The sequence below is a fragment of the Nannospalax galili genome, unplaced genomic scaffold (genome assembly GCF_000622305.1).
Source record: "Nannospalax galili isolate Female #2095 unplaced genomic scaffold, S.galili_v1.0 scaffold146, whole genome shotgun sequence".
In the NCBI taxonomy this organism is placed as follows: domain Eukaryota; kingdom Metazoa; phylum Chordata; class Mammalia; order Rodentia; family Spalacidae; genus Nannospalax; species Nannospalax galili.
In genome coordinates this window covers 8,109,935-8,110,481 of record NW_008357929.1, presented here as the reverse complement: position 1 = coordinate 8,110,481, position 547 = coordinate 8,109,935, and positions in this window count along the sequence as shown.

Genomic DNA, 547 nt, shown 5'->3' with positions numbered 1-547 from the left:
CAGCTGTAAGTAACAAGAGACCAGCATCACTGAGGTGAAGTCTTCTGGGAGGTATTTCCTCAGGGTCAGCACACAGAGGGGACCTGCAGCTCTATTTCAAGCTGGAAGCAGGACTTGGTAATGTGTAAGAGTCGCCTGCATGGTTCTGGTGTGGTAAGCATGAAGGGGTCACAGAGAGCAGCTGAGGCTTGGCACTCTGAGAGGCCAGGAAAGGCCATAGGTGAAAGTACAGCTTCAGTTGCAGCGAAGACCCCAGGATTGAAGGGGTCATGGAGAGAATCTGAGGCTTTGCACCCCAAGAGGCAAAAAGAGGCCATTGGTGAAGGTGTAGCCTCAGTTTCAGCGGAGACCCCAGCTTTTTGGAGATGCCGGGACCATGGGACGACCACCAGGGACAGCAGTAAGTATGGAATGGAGCTGGCCTGGGTCTGCGAGACAAGCTGTGTGTGCTGTGGACAACAGAGTCAGAGCATTGGAGCTGCCAGAACCCTTTGGAGCCCAGAAGACCATGAGTGAATCCCAGATGTCCTTGTTAGTGGGGCTGAGG